This window comes from Ammospiza nelsoni, chromosome 14 (assembly GCF_027579445.1).
Source record: "Ammospiza nelsoni isolate bAmmNel1 chromosome 14, bAmmNel1.pri, whole genome shotgun sequence".
NCBI lineage: Eukaryota > Metazoa > Chordata > Aves > Passeriformes > Passerellidae > Ammospiza > Ammospiza nelsoni.
In genome coordinates, this window is record NC_080646.1 from 20,722,166 (window position 1) to 20,737,714 (window position 15,549).

Genomic DNA, 15,549 nt, shown 5'->3' on the forward strand with positions numbered 1-15,549 from the left:
AGCTGAGAGCTTGGCCAGTAGCAGTAGACTGTAGAGGGCCAGCTAGGAAGGCCGAAAGAAAAACCATATTCATGCCTGTAACAAAAATAATAAAGGCAGAGATAGATATTTTTAAATTTCCTTCTCAGAGTTTGAAGAACTAAAAACCTAGTTTTGAAAAGAGAAAAATGCTTGCAGACAGCAGATAGGGAAAATTTAATTAAGAGCAATTTCCTGTACAGTTGAATTAGATCATTTTAATTTAAACAGAGTGACTTAGAATCCTGTTCCTATCAAACTTTATGATATCTACTTGGAACATGAGGTGGTAGCACAGGAAGGCCATCTTGCAATGGTGCCTGCAGTATCTGAAGTGCAATGGGCACCTTTGTGGCTGGGGAGCTGCGTGGGCCCAAAGGACGCAGGGCTGGCGGCCGTGAGCAGCTGAAGATGAGGCAGCGTGGGGCCAGGGGGCCAAGAAGGCCAAGGGCACGGTGGCTGTGCCAGCAGCAGTGGGGCAGCAGGAGCAGGGCAGGGAGCGTGGCCCTGTGCTGGGCAGCGCTGCGGCCACAGCTGGAGTGCTGTGTGCAGCTGTGGGCCCTGGGAAGCAGAAAGTCATGGAGGGGCTGCAGCGTGGGCACAGAGGGACAGGGGAGCTGGGCAGGGGGTGCAGCACAAGGCCAGGGAGGAGGGGCTGAGGGAGCTTTAGCCTGGACAATGGGGGCTCATGAGGGACCTTCAGGCAGACTTCCATAGATCCCTGCCTTGGATCCATAGAGCCAATGCTCAGCACGAGGGCTGTTTCCCTGCCAAACATCCCTTCACTGCATCCAAGTGCTTTAGACACTGGTGTGGGTAACACTTTCACATTTTGTTGATTTGTTTGTTTGCTAGAAGGAGAAGCCTTGTGCAATTTCTCCTTCTCCAGGGAGCAAGGGAGCTTTTTCCTCAGTCTTTCCTACACTTTTACAGCACTGGCAGAAATTCTGCTAGAATTTTAGTTTTCAAGAGGGCAGTTCTGGAGAGTGCAGTATTTTTGCATAAGAACACATAGTTTAGGGCAGGGATGTTGGTGCAGAACGAGCTGTTCTGTTGCCAGACCAGCCAGTAGGGCTTGCCCATCCTTTTCAAGTTAACGGCTCCCGTGTCTTTTGGCTGCCCAGGGAATCAGTGTGTGTTGTGTTTGGGAACTGAGTAGGAAATCAATGCCCTTGCATTCCAGCTGGTGCTCAGAGATTAGAGGAGCTGGGAGGGGCTGGGCTGCATTTCTGATTCCAGCCACTTCAGCACCATCAGTGTGGCCGAGTCCAAGCGAAGAACTTGCCCGAGCACAGATGCACAAAGAGAGCCGTTCCCAGTGCAATGCTCTGGGTCTGATTGCATTCCATAAGGACCGACATGCTCCAGATTCCCCAAGAGTGTGGGTTACTGAAGCAACAGGAGAGCAAGTTCAGGATGGCTGCTGGTTGGGGCACTGCTGCCGAGTGCTGATGTGTGTAGCGACAGAAAGGACAGGATTGATTCAGGGTGACCCCCACGTGGCGAAAAATGTGCTTTCACTCTATGATTTAGAAGTTTAAACAAATGCTTTATTAAGCTATGTTATATTACACTAGTACTATATTAAAACTATACTAAAGAGATATTATACTAAAAACATACGAAAGAAAAACTTGTGACTGTCTCCACACAGCCTTTTATCTAATTATCTAATCAGTCTAGACAACTATCAATAAAATCCACTTAACAAATCACTTTCAGTAAACAATCACTATAACACATTCTTCATGTACTAAAAAACAAGAACAGCAAGGAGAGATAATAATTGTTTTCTCTCCTTCTATGAGTTTCTCACTACCTTCCCTTAAAAAAACCTAGGAGAGAGAATTATATCTCTCTCCATTCAAAGAATGTAAATACTAGAGCACAGTAAAGAGAGATGATAAAAGTGAGATCTGTCTATCTATCTATTTTAATCTTCCTGGCTCTGCTCCAAAGCAGTGGAAGATGCAAAGCTCACCTAAAGGCATCCCTTCAGGAGAGAAGTAGAGACAAGTTCCATTGACTGATCCTGAGCAGGCAGAGATGTTTCCCCCTCCAGAGATGGTTGCTTTTTCCCGTCATGTTTTCCTACTCCAGCCTTTTCTGACCTGAAGCCTTCATTTGTCCTTTAAATTTTTGCATGTCTTAAGGGAGTGGAACTATCCCATGCTGTAGCTGGGGTCTGGTGACTCTGGTCATACATGCCATGCCATACATGACACATGGTTTCCTTCACTGGCATCCCCAGGGCTGTGTAAGTGCATTCGTTAATGGGGCCTTATGAGAAACTCTGTTACTGCTGGTCAGAATTCTCCGTTGACAAAAGAGGGAGAAGAAACACCTTGGTCCTCCTCCATATACTGAGGTGGCCATAGAGGTTCTCTGACTTCCATCAGAGATCTTTGCATGCATCCTTATCTCCTGAATGACCCGGTTTTCTAACAAGAGTGTGGATGTCAGGAAGGAGGAATGCTGGTGCGGGCCTGAAGGGAAGGTGAACTCCAGAAGTGTCTCTCACAAGGAGTGAGCTCACCCAGGAAGCCCCTGCAGAGCCAGGATGGAGCTGTGGGACAGGGCGGGGAGTCAGTCACTACTGAAAGACAAACAGGACACGGCAGAAGCAGAGGGAGGCCCTCACCAGACCCTTGAGAAATGCCACCCCTTCCCTGTCAGCTGCCTGAGAGGCTGCTGGAGCTTCAGTCCCAGATGGCCCCTGATTGTAGGGCCAGGGCCACTTTGGAATCTGTGCCTCCCCTCGGGCAGAGAACGACCCAGGAGAGCAGCAGCACAGTGCTTTGGGAACGTGTGAGCCCAGCAGTCTGTGAGTCTTGGCCCACAAAGGGCGTATGGGAAGTTGAAACCCATCTTCTCTTGCTTTCTGTGCAGGTGCTTCTAGAGAAAGAGCAGGAGCACACTGCCTCATCTGAGCTGCCATGCCAGACTCAGGGAGAGCTGTTCCCTGCCCGAGGGCAGGAAGAGCAGCTCAGGCAGCAGGTGGAAGAGCCACAGGAGAATGGCCAGGTAAGCCTGACTGGCCAGGGCACAGAGGGAAGGGCAGGGAGAGGGGCATAAACCAGAGCTCTTGGGACTGAGGAGGCCAGGAGTCCCACAGGCAATGGAGGCACAGAGCCTTGCAATCTGCAGAGATCAGCCCTGGGACAGGAGGTTTGCAATGGAGGCGGATGTGGGGAGGGAAGCAGAAAGAAGGGGCTGAATAAATGTGATTTGGAGGCTGCAAGAGGAAAAAAGCTGAGCCTGATGGCAGCTCTCAGTCCCTTGCTCTGCTTTTGTGTGTACAGAACATCAAGGCAGAGCCACAAGCAGAGCTGCCCGAAGCTCAGAGTGACATCATGGCAGTGAAGAGAAAGAACAAGGAAGACATGGGAAGAATTCAAGAGGAGAATCTCCACCAGCAGAGGGGCGATCAACAAAACCAGGTGAATGAAAGAGTGGCAGCCACTCCACTCATGAAATGTCCTCTCTTTTGTTTATTAGAGAACATGAAGGAACAGCTGGATGCAGAGCTTCAGACAGCTCACAGTATGATCAAGGCAAGGCATAAGCGGCTGGAGGAAGAAATGAAAATCATCAGAGAGAAACTTAATCGCTTCCGTCAGTCTCTGCAAAACCAAGTGAGTGAAAGAGGGATGCAGCCACTGCAGTCACCAATCTGGTGGTTTCTGCCCTTCTTGCCTTTCCAGTGCAGAGCAGCAGGGAGTGGGGCCATGCCTCTGAGTGCCATGCTGCTGTAGTGTGTGTATCACAGTCACTCTGAAGGACATTTCCTGGTGTGCTGAATCTCAACATCTGCCCTGGACAGTGAAACTTGTCCTTTGGCCTTTTGGCCAGCAGTCATCCAAATTGATTCCTGCTGGCCTGTTCCTGCTCTCCTTTTTTCTTGAGGTGTTTTTACAGTGGAACTTGGTGACCCAGATGGAGGATTGAAACAAGCTGTTGTATCCCCTGTCAATCTGTTCTTTGCCTTTCCTCACAGTCGATGACTCCTGGCCGACAGGGACAAGCTGTAGTGTCTGACTGCTTTGTTCTGTTTGACTTGAGGTGCAAGTGTTGACATCTCACCGGGCAGCCTGCGAAGACTTGCAGGGAATGTGTGGCAATGAAGAACCCCAAGTTAGGAGTGAGGCACAGGAACAGTGCCCACCAGAAATGCTCCAGGTCCAGCACATCATGGGCTCTGAACCTGCTGCTGCAGCAGCATCACCTCGAGGAAGCCCTTCTGTGAAACCTGGGAACTCAGGCTCGGGCACATCCCGGGAACAGGAGACTGAGGAGGAGTACCTGGAGCTGCTGGGTACGTCTGGGGTGTTTCTTATCTGAGGGACAGTGTGTTGTGTGCAGGTGTCAGCAGAGCTGTACCAAATGCTCCTCCTGAGCTCGGTGTCACAGGGCCATTTAGGACTCCCCAGAGGCAGTGCTGTGCTCCGAGGCAGCGAGAGAGCTCTGGGTGTTCCTGCTGCCTCTGAGGGCACCTGGCACTGGCTTGGGTTTGCCTGAGCTTCCCTCTCTGCTAAAGGCTGAAGCAGGGATTGTTCTTGGATCAGCAGAAGGCTGTGACCTTGCAAATGATCTAGGCAAGTCCTGTGTGCTAGTGGCCAAACTGAACAGAATTTTTAGCTTCCTAAATTCTCCTTCGACTCCTGACTTCCAACCAGTCATCACAGCAAAAAAACTTCACAGAAATGGACTGACTTTGGAGTTTTGTCTTTTTAGTTGGGGATTTTTTTTGGGAGGGAGGTGGGGTGGGATTGCTTTTCTGTTGTTCATTTTTGGTGGGGGTTTTTTGTTGTGTTTTTCTCCATCCTGAAGGAACCCTTCTACCCCACGTTTTACTGATGTCATTTTTATGACTGTTCCTGTTACCACTACCACATCTGCAGTTTATTTTCATGAGAATGCTATATTTTTGTCAAGAAGAGAATGCTATCTTTTTGTCAATAAGAACTACTTTGAAAGAACATCAGGTTACAGGACAAATAGAGAGCACAAGGTATTTTCCATGTGCCCCCAAAGAAAAAACAGAGACTTTGATAACAAACTTTATTTAATCTTCTAGTTTTATGCTTATCAAGATGTGTCCAGGAGACACATCCAAGTGGCGTGATCAGATAAAACTGTACTGCGGGCATTTCTCAGGAGAGAGCCTCCAGCCCAGCCATGGTATATCCCTCAGATCCATGGCACTTTTCCATACCTGATTCCCACTCTTTCCCATGACTGTTAGAATCCTACCCATTGGCCCAGGCCCTGCTCAGATCAGTCTCTAGGAAAACACATCAAGCCCTTTGTGATTCTGCAGCACAACCCAATGAATCTGCTTCTTGCCCGTAACAGCTGCCAGTGCTGTGCTCTCAGATAAGAGACCTGGTGGGGCTGAGACCAGAGCCCAGTGCATTCTGTGTCTGCCATCACCAGTTGGGACAAAAAGGGCACTGATCTGTGCCTGGGTGTGGCTGATCTCAAAGCCCATCCTGTTGTGTCCTGAATGGGGGCAACAGCTTGTCCGGGGCTCAGGCTCACTCTGGCTTCTTCCCATCAGTGCCTGTCAGTGCTCATGCTTGGGCTTTGCCAGCCTTGTTGTGGTCAGTGCCCTGTCCCTGAGGGCTGGAGGGACTGCAGAGGCTGGAGCCTTCCTTAGCTGGGAGAGGGGCAGCTTTGAGCTCAGCCTGCTCAAACACAGGTCAGGGTCCTGATGCTGAAAGCCCCGTCAGGATCGGTTACAGCTGGAGCTGCTCTGGTTTACAAATGGGACGGCATTCCTTTGGCAAACTGCTGGAAGGTGGGGAAGATGTCCTCCTCTCCTGGGATTGTATGTCCCTGTGCTTTGTTTCCTGTCAAGAGAACTCTTCAAAGGACTGTACAAATCAGTCTCTGTGCTGGCCACCTGTGCTGCAGGGCTGTCTGCCTGGTTGTGGTTGTTGTTACCCAGCCGACCACAAAGGGCTCAGAGCTCCAGGCGCTGGGGCTGCCTTTTGTATCTCCTGGAAGCTGGGATCTCTGCTTTAAAGTCAGCATCTTGCATTTTGTTTCCCTTAGGGAGAATGGTGAACACCACTGAAAATCCCCTGATGAAATACACGCATCTGAATTTTATTGGCAGCGGGTGAGTCCAACAGCAGTTACTCCTGCACAGCCGTGGGCCAGGGGTTTTTGGGGTGGAATGTCTATCCAGCGTGAAGTCAGGCCAGCTGCAAAGATGATCACACACTGGGGATAGATTGTCCCATCTCTCAATGCTGCTCAGAATTTGTGAGTGGGCTCAGAAGGCATTGTCAGAGATGCCTTGCTACCGAGGTCTTGCCTGCATCAAGGAACAGGACCTGGAAGGTCTCCTTGTCTCTCAAGTGTGGGACAGCTCTGTGTTAATTTCTTTAGCATTTTTTGTATGTCTCAAAATCATACTGGCACACTAATGAAAAGAGAAGAAACTTGCTTGCCTGAAAGATCAACCTATGCCCTATCAAAGCTGTGAGATAACAGTTCCCAGGAACAATTCTTTCCCCTGGTTTGAAGAGGGAAACACTCTGTGGTCAGGATAGGAACCACACTGTTTAGACAGTGAAACTCAAGAGGAAAGACTAAACTCCCTTTAGAAATTGAACCCCAGTGCTTCAGGAACAGGCCCAGTGCCCATGCACTTGAGAGGAAAATGCATCATCTGCCTTCTGGCAGAGCCCTCCTGCATCCTGCAGGTTTTGACACTTCCAGCAGAGATCTCCTGTGTGGGCTGGCTTTCACTGCAAGATCTAAACAGCTTCTCCTTTCTCTGCTTCTGTTTTGTTTCTAGGACTTTTGGAGATGTTTTCAGAGCACTCGACACTGCCACAGGAGGAGAGGTAAATGTCAACAGCCCCTGCAGGCTCTGCTGCACTCGAGGGCTTTCCCCTCTGGTGTGAGCTGTGGCTGGAGCTTTGGGCAGAGCTGTGCTGAAAAGGCACAAGAAGCACAGACTGGTGCCAGCCCACAGAACACATTTGGGACTTTGTCCTCCTCAGCTGCCAGAAGGAAGGCACGGAGGGCAGCGGTTCCTTTCAGAGAAGGACGCGCTCACTCGCTCTCCATTGCTAAAACAAAGGTGGTGCCTGCGAGCACCTCACTGCTCTTTGGGGCTGCAGCTTCAGAGTCCTGAATTCTCATTTCTGGCTGCCAGCAAATCCATCTGAAAGTTACTGGTAGTTCCTTAGCCACCTGCAGTGCTGCACTTGGGAACTGCACGTAGGGAGAGATCTGCAAGGCGTCCCTGAAAGCCCTAAGCCCTGCCCACATCACAAGATGTATCCACAGAGTATTAAGGCATGGATTCCTTCTTCTGAGTCCCAAACAAAGCAGCAGAGAGTGCGGTCAGAGGTTTGTGGGTGATAACTGAGACACCGCTGTTACCAAGTGGTCAAGGCCAAATGTCAGTGGCCCCACGTGCCCTGTAACTGGCTCCCAAGGGAGCAGAGAAATGGGCTGTTGGAATGTCAGTTCCTGATTACTGCAGTGCCTAATCACAAGGCAGTTTGGCACAGCTCAGCTGTGTCATTGCAAAATCACTCGCTCCACGTGCCTTGTGGTCTCGTGCCACCAACCTCTCAAGTTACTGATTTTCAATGTCATTTTAGGTGGCAATAAAAAAAATAAATCTTCAAGGAGTGAGGAGGAAGGAGCTAACCTTTAATGAAATAATGATCATGAAGAGGTATAGGAGTCCCAATGTTGTGAATTATTTAGACAGGTGAGAGGTCATGGTCTTATCCCATGGATGTGTGTTTACATGAAGCAAACATGAGAGGTTCAAAACCCACTTTGGTCAGTGGCAGCAAGTAAAGCTGTTAATTTTTATTTATTCATATTTCTCTACTCATCTCCAATGGATGAGAAGAGAGTGCATCTTGTCTGCATGAGTCTTCCCTGGCACACCTAATTTGATAATTACTCCAAAATTATTCAAAACCTGGATCAGCTGTATCTTCCTAACTCAATAGCCTCAAAGTTCACTGCCTCCACATTTATTTGGGATTGATTTTTTAAAGTTTCTTAAGTGCAGATGAACCATCCTAAAGTGGATTGTTGCCCCTCTTTGCCATTGCTATGCATGCCAGGAAGACTAGGTGCTTATTTCCAGAAACACCATGCCTGACATGTTTTTTATCTGGGCTGTTTCTAAACTGCACTTTTCATTTGCTGCCCATCTAAGACATCTCCTTTTTCAAGGATGTGTCTTTCTCTATGAGACTGCACAGATTGCAAATAATGCACAGCCAAGAGGGAATGTCTATTCCTTTGATTCTGTCCTTGTCACAAAGGCATCTGGAAATAAGAAACCTGGAAGCTAAAAATCAACATAGCCATGCATGTTCATCTCTACCCCCTTGTTTCCTTCTTTCAGCTACCTTCTGGGCGAGGAACTCTTGCTGGTTATAGAGTACATGGATGGAGGTGTCCTGAGCGACATCGTCAGCCAGACCTGCCTGTCTGAAGATGAGATGGCAGCCATCAGTCGGGAGGTCAGCAATCCCAGCTGTGTTTCCAAGGGCTTGGGCAGGATTGTCTGGGAAACAGGGGCTCAGAACAGGAGAGGTTTCCTGTGCCGAGCTTTGTTTCTGTGTTACTGGTATGCTATGGGCAAGTAAAAGCATCTCAAGTGAAAGGCCTGCCAGTGCCCCTGCACTCCCTGTACTCAGTGCCAGTACTCTTATCTCCTGCTGTTGTATTCTCGCTCTGTCTCTTGTATTTGTATTTGCTGTTCTCCACCTTGCCTCTCTAAATGTTTGCCTGGAGTCTGTCTTCACTGCATTCCTTGCCTGTAAAAGCAAAGGTGCTGGTGGCAGGATTTGAAACAAACAGCAAAGAAAGAAGAGAGAGACTCGTTTCTCTCAGTGCTCAGCTGAAAAGGATAGGAGTGCAGCCAGAATGCTCTTTGCATCTGAGCACATGCGCTGCAGCAGGAGTCATCCTGGCTGGTTGGCAGGGGACAGCCTACAACAGCAGGTGCTGTTGCTCTTTCAAAAGCTGACGTGCCTTTCCTAAGAAAGGTCCTGCTCTGCAAGTGTTGGAGCAGCAAGCTCTTCCTCTCAGCGGCCATTACTGTTCTGCCATTACTCCCCATTGCCCTGGAGAGGGAATCTTTTAGATTCTTTGTTTCCTTTCTTGTGTGATGAAATTACATCACTCATTTTTGCCCTTCTGTTTCTGTATTCTTGCTCAGTGCCTGCAAGGACTGGATTTTCTTCATGCAAACGATGTGATCCATCGAGACGTGAAGAGTGACAACATCCTTCTCAGAACCGACGGTTCTGTCAAACTGGGTCAGTATATTCTTGTTCAGGTGCAGCATTCCAGGGATGTGGGTGTGGGGCTGCTTGGCGTGACTGCCAGCTCCCCAAAAATGGTGCTGGTGGCAGTGCAGGGACCCCTGCTGCGAGCTGAGGGCACAGTTGCAACGTGCACAGAGGTAGAAGGAGCCACAAGCAGTCAAGAGTGGCCTTGCTCTGTGTGTGTCCCTTCCAGAGGGAGGGAGTTACAAGTCTAAAGTTTCCAAAGGACAAAAGCCACTGCTAGAGGCAGTGTAAAACATGGGGGGAGTTTTAAAGTCGCCAATGCCAGGAGATTCAACAGAGCAATTTCAAACTTCTGGTGGAGAATTCTTTTGCTTGCTTTCCTAACTGCACAGAATTCAGATAAAACCAGTATTTTGCTTTCTCCTCAGCTGATTTTGGCCTCGCTACTCAGCTCACCCCTGAGCAGAGCAGACGGTGCTCGGTAACCGGGACTCCTTGGTGGATGGCGCCTGAAGTGGTGACAGGTCAACCATATGGCCCCAAAGTGGACATATGGTCTTTTGGAATTGTGGGAATTGAAATGATAGAACAAGAACCTCCTTACTTGGGCGAAAGTTCTGGCACGGTAAGGAGCAAATACTCACTGATCCCACTGTCTTTCTCACCTGTCCCATGTCCTGTGTGCCACTGGACAAAATCCCATTGCCTTCTGCTGGAACTACTTCCACCAAGGTCCCCTCCTACAAATGTCCCTGCAACACATCAGCATCTGCTGGACTTTTGGTTGCATCAGTGGGGGAACTCAAGCCTTACCACATGCAAACAAACTCCAAACAAACTCCATTCTCACTCAACACTTTCCTTTGGGTTAGTGGTTCCAGTTCTTTTGTCTGTGTAGATGGCCTTAATAACAGGAAAAAAGCATCTTAAAAGTGTTGTTATCTTTCCAGAAATGAAGGAAGGATACCCAAACCCAACAAAGTTTCTAAAACCGTGGTCTTTAGAGAGGAACCTAACCCTGTGTGCAGTTTCTTCTCACTGGGAAACATGGGCATGAGGGTGTAATGCACAGAGTCTCTTCTGCTTCTTGTGCAGTGCTGCTGAAACACTCAGTGACCGTGTTTCTCTCCTAGCCCAAGCAACATTCTGCACGTCACCAAGCCAGAGCCTGGTGATGTGGAGAACCTGCCACAACCTCCTGTTTGTTTCCTGGCACTTTCTGGCATGGGCCTACCATTAATGCATTGACTTGAGCAGCCAAATGACTGGAGGGTGTCCATAGGGATGGAACCTCTCCTCCTTCTGACCTAGACAATTTTTCTTTTGCTGCAAAAATGGGAAGCTGAAATTTTCAGACTGCTGAGAGACAGAGCTGCAAGTGGCTCCTGTGTGCCCAAGCAGGCATTTTCATCCCAATACATTTGTGCAGGCATCTTAATGTGTCTGTGTTGAAGAGGAGATTGTAAATGTTTGTTTCCCTACCTGGGTATTAACTGATGGATTTCCTTTCTTTTCTTCCAATTCCCATTGTTTTCAAGAACAGCACAAAAAGCTTGATGAGTTTTGTTCTAGGGCACGTGCGCTTAAAAGACCAACAAGCACTGCAGAGATGCCTTTCATGTACTAACCCTTCAAATTAGCTAGTATAGCAAAGTCCCTCTTCCAAAAACCATCTCAAGCTGGCATGAATCCTCAGAGAAGCAAATGTCCTTTTGCTGATGTAGTTCCCACTAACTAGGTCAGGCAATGAAATCAGCTGCCAAGGCAAGATCTGCAGGATGGTGGAAAAGCTGTGGCTGCATCGGGGTTTGGGTTTTTGGTTGGTAAAGGAAAGTCATCTCTGGGTCTGTGCCAGGGCAGAAACTGCCACTGAAGAACAGAGGTTAAACAAAGGGATGTGGGAGAGCCTTGGAGATGTGAAAGCAGGAGGTGGAGCCTGGTGTCTCCTTTCTCTCCAGGCTACATACCTGATAGCCACAGTAGGGACTCCACAGCTGCGGCAGCCCAAGCTCCTCTCGGCTTTGCTGCGTGACTTCCTGAGCTGCTGCCTGCAGACAGACGAGGAGCAGCGCTGGTCTGCCAAGGAGCTCCTGCAGGTAAAATGTGAAGGGGCTGCAGGTGAAACAGGCTCTGAGGGATGGGCTCCTCCTCCACTCAAGCCCAAGGCAGCAGATGAGCCCCCTTCCTCCTCACCTCCACTCTTGCTGCTCTTCAAATGAAAATGGTGAGGAATCCTAGACTGAGCTGGGCTGGCAGGGCCCTGTAAATGTCCTCTGGTGCAAGTGTCCTGCAATGAGCAGGGACATCTTTAAAGAGATCAGGTTGCTCAGAGCCCTTTGCCACCGGAGCCGGAATGGTTGCAGGGATGGGGCTCCTACAGGCTCTTGGGGCAAGCTGTGCCAGGGTGGCACCATGCTCCGAGTAAACAAGTTCTTCCTTAGACCTACTCTGATTAGGTGCCCTTAGTGTTTAAAAATATTTGTGCATATCCCATTGTAACTGGTCCTGTTAAAAAAGATGTCCCGCACTTTCTTCAAAGCCACTGTGAAGTCTTGGAAAGTGGCAATAAAGTCTCCCTGGGGCCTGTCCTTCACAAAACTGAATAACTCCAGCTCCCTCTGCATTTCCTGTGAGGAGAGGTGCTCTGTCCTCTGACTGTGTCTGTTGCCCTCTTTTGTGATTTGGTGGAGTGTTCATTTTTATCTAATGGCAAAAGAATTGAAGTAGAGCAATGCAGGGTACAGAGACATGAAATGGTGGTGGAGGAACCCAAGGAAGCCAGTCCCAGCCTAGGGGTCAGAGATTTGGCTGTGGGCAGGAGGGGCTGTGGGGGGCTCACTGTGAGCCTCTGAGGGGCCCTGGTTGGTGCCCCCCAGCCCACCCTCAGAGGTTTCTGCCACGCAAACAGGGACAGCTGGGAGGGACTTGTCCCAGCCCCATCTGCTGCCTGGCACGCTCAAGCAGACGGGAACTGTGCCAGGGTTACTGCCAGGTTGTGTGGCAGAGAGGGAACTGCAGGGCCCAGTGCCACTGGGCTGGCCCTGCTGGGAAGGAAGGTGCCATCCAGCACACGAGGGGCAGGGCATGGAAAGGCAGACACTGCTTTCTGTCCCTGTGGGAATCAGCACAGTGCCTGTCTTTCAAAGGCAGGGACCTATGTGAGTCATTGGAGTTTCCTGAAAGGAGGAAAACCCAGGGACAGAAAGTGCCATTTCTAGAGCACTGGCAGGGCAAAAATCCCAGCATGATGAAGACATCACAATAAACAGATGAGTGGGATTCTGGGCCAGGTTTGCCTGTGATGGCAAGGTCTTGCACATTGGGGATGACTGGGGAGCAGATGGTCCCATTGCTCCTCTTTCTGGGTCTTTCCAGCAACTTGATGTATCCTGATTGAGTCCCTGAAGCAATGAGCTTGGAAAGTAATGGTTCACTGTTCTTTGTTGTATTTTTTTTTTTCCGGTTGACAGCATCCATTTGTAACTTCAGCCAAGCCACCATTCATCCTAGCACAAGTCATCAACTCAGTGAAGAAGATGAATAACCCTAACCCTAAACTCTAAACCTAAAACCTAACCCTAACCTTAAATGCTAACCCAAACCCTAACCCTATCCCTATCTCTATCCCTTACCCTTTCCCTAACCCCAACCCTAAGCCTAAGCCAAAGCCTAAACCTAAACCCAAACCTGAACCTAAGTCTAAGCCTAAACCTAACCCTAAACCTAAGCCTAAGCCTAAGCCTAAGCCTAACCCTAACCCTAACCCTAGGAGACGAGAACATAGCAATCATGTCAAGATGTTATCTCTGTTACCAATTTAGAGTAGGATTGTAGAGTAGGGTTGCTAAAGAGATTTGTAGCATAGAATTATAGATTAGAGTTGTAATTAATAAAGTTTCTGAAACATCAGCTCACTTGGAAGATTCTCCTCCTTCTGACCCCTTCAGAAAATTCAACATTTCCTTCTGAATTACCAATTGTTTTTTATTGGTGCTAAGTCACACATATGGCTTTTTTTGTATGGTTTCATAAGCGAGGAGGGCTCTTCTTCATTCATCCTCTCCAGAGCACACTGCCTTTGGAATATGACCCACTGGCTGGTTATGGCACAGCTGTGGTATTTCTAGTTGAGGCAGAAAGGGCAATGGCATTTGAAGGCAACACCAAAGGAAGAATGAGGCAGCCCAAACATCTTGTGCAGATGCAGGCCTTCAGCTGTGACTGGAGAGCAATGGGGTTCCTGCCACTTGGATTTGTATCCCTAAATGCAAAAATCTCTTTGGCTGGAGGAGAGCCTTGCTCAAGTGAGAAAGCAGAAAGATCAGAGAGGGTGCTCGGGAAGGTCTCCTGTGGTGCAGAGCTGTCAGCGCCTGTGAGGGGAGAGCGGGCCCGGCCTTGCCCGGGCTGGAGCCCCAGCAGAGCCCCGGCAGAGGCCGGAGCAGCCTGAGCCCCGGCAGAGGCAGGCTGGAAGGAGGCCCTTGGAGCTGCAAGAGGCAGCAGCCGGGCCCTGGGTGCCTCTTGCTGGGAGCGGGCGAATCCTCCGCTCTCAGGGCCCAGGTGGCAGCTGGCTGCTGCCGAGGGGAAGCGCAGCCGTGCTGGGCACAGCCCGGCCTGGAGGCCATGGCCGTCTGGAGTGTGCCCAGGAGCAGAGAAAGGCCAAGGGCAGCCGCGGGCCGCTGGGCTGGCTGAGGATTCCTCCTCTTCTGCCGGCTGCCCTGCAACTCCTGGCAAAGGCCAGCAGTGTGTGCAGCATTCTGGGCACCGGGGCAGGGAGCCGGGCTGCTCGGCAGGCTGGAGCACAGGGCAGCTCCTTCAGGCCCGGCACTTGTGCCAGGGAAGCGAGGCCAGCGTGAGGCAGGGACAGCTTGGCAGGGCCCATCTGCAGGAGCCAGCGCCTCACACAGCTCTGGGAGGAAGCGCCTGCAACCCTGCAGTTCTGCACTGAGCCAGAGCAAAGGTGTGAGGTGCAGAGTGTTTGGCAGAAATATTCAGGCCCACCAGGCCGGCCTGCTTTGTGCTCTCTGGTGCACAGCAAGCGCTGTGCAATGCAGCTCTGAGCTGCTGGGAGAGAGGCAGTCGGGGATGTGCCTGAGGTGAGTCAAGGGGTTAGCTGATAATGGAATTAGGATAATTGAAAAGTGAGCATGAGTCGAGGGGCCAGCTGGGAATAGAATTGGGATAGTAGAAGACTGCATGTTTTAGTTAAGATTTTCAAATGAGGTAAGAAGCTAAGTTAGTAATACAGCTAGCAGAAATCACGCCCCTTAGTTAAAGAGTACCAAATATATTAGGAGCATAAAGTTAGGAGTGACAGGGATAGAGGAAGCAATTGTGAAGAAGCAGAGACAATAGAAATAAGAATAATTGAACAGTTAGGAGAGGCTTGGACCATGAGCAGCAGGTCCAAAGGTCTTGCCAGCTGGCCACGGGAGAAGAGTTCACCATGAGGAAGACGGCTTTATTCCTCCCATACAACCACTCCCTCATATCAAAATCCCACCCACCCAGTTAAGGGAATACAATTGAGCAGCTGTAATAGATATTCAGTTGATAAAAATGCAAAGCCGGCAGGTAATAATTATGTATTATGGGCCCTTAGAAACCTAATGTGAAACCTTTTCTGTAGAAATAGAGCAGGAGTCTGCAACTCCTTGCACATGTCTTTGGAAACTAGTTCACATGTGTCCAGGGCTGCAATAAATACCCTTCTTTTCTACTATAATTAGTTGAAGAGTCATCTGTTCGTGCTTACAGGGTTATGCTGGAGTAGTGAACTGCTTTGCAAGGGAGCAGAAGAGTTTCAGCAGGCAATTTTTGGAAGAGATGGAAGGCTCTTGTGACTGAAGGGAAAGCCATTTGGAATGGAGTAATGATCCCAAAGTACATACAATTGTATCTTTGTGTCTGAATTTAAATCAGAATGATTATCGATAGCTTCATGCAATTTGTCTACAAATTTATCAAAGTCTTCATTCTTTCTTTGACGAATCTGTGCAAAAGACATGGTGTGTAACTTATCTGGAAGTGCAAGGATAGCATTATATGCTGGTTGGCTCATCTGTAAGACTTGATCAATGCTCCTAGCCGGGGCAGTGGCAGCAGCCCAGGGCCCTTTGCCAAGTAACTGTTGTGCTGTTAAACCATACAGAGGATCACCCTGCACTCTAGGTCTTGCTGCTTCTTGATCACACTTTTCCTCGCAGATTTTTTGAAACATCGCCTGCTGATGGGGTGGCATTCTAAGTCT